The sequence below is a fragment of the Trichechus manatus genome, unplaced genomic scaffold (genome assembly GCF_000243295.1).
Source record: "Trichechus manatus latirostris isolate Lorelei unplaced genomic scaffold, TriManLat1.0 scaffold00109, whole genome shotgun sequence".
In the NCBI taxonomy this organism is placed as follows: domain Eukaryota; kingdom Metazoa; phylum Chordata; class Mammalia; order Sirenia; family Trichechidae; genus Trichechus; species Trichechus manatus.
In genome coordinates, this window is record NW_004444045.1 from 1319483 (window position 1) to 1320494 (window position 1012).

Consider the following 1012-nt stretch of genomic DNA (forward strand, 5'->3'; position numbering starts at 1 on the left):
TGGAGAAAGGAATTACAAATATGGAGAAGGAAAAAACTAGAATGAGCTTTGTCTGTTGGATTGGAATTACAGGGATTGGTATGAAATAATGGTATGTAATATAAATAAAGAAACATGTATGTATGCACATATATGCAAAAGTATGTGTGTGCACACATGTATACACATTATATGTGTGTATATGCATTATATGTATCTGTGTGTATGTGTATATATTTCCTACCTCTGTCCACTAGTGCCTGGTCTTAGTATGTAAATACCATTCTCCACTAAAAGGGCTCCTTGTAGAAATGTCTGATTCCAGGTCTAGGATATTGAAAGTATAAGATAAGTCTAGAATGTTTTGTTGCACCAGAAAGTCAGGAAGTGCCCATGGATTCATGGGGAAATAACAAAAGGACACAGGAGTTGCTTGAATGTGGTCTCACTGGCCAAATCTGGGACAATTTGAGTATCAAAATAAATAATGATAATAACAGATCATATTCCATCGAATAAAATAGGAATACATAAATCCACACTGGTGGGAAGAGATAAATAAATAAATCGAGAGAAGAAAGCTCTTCCATAGAGGGAGACGTCACGTAATAAATGTAGGAGTGACAAAATGACAAAATCACTACTTGTGAATCATTAGAGTAATAATTAATTCAGGCATGAAACAGCAATTGATGCTAAAGCTGGGAGGTGACAGTCACATGATGAACAGGATGTTTACACAGCCTCAAAGTACCTCCCCATGAAATACTTATTAACTTCAAAAGGAAAAAGTAACTCTACCACCGGACACTATTAACATCATTTTGGGACAAATGATATCAGGTGCCACCTGATGGGACTGCAGTAAGAAGTGATATTCCCGCCCAAATGCGTAACCTTAATTGAATCCTGAGACAAACCCAATCAGGGGCATTCTACAAAATAGGTGAGGAACTATTCTGGATTGAAGGAAACTAAAGAGGCATAACAGCTAAGGACAATGTGAGATCTTGCATTGGGTCCTTTTGCTACA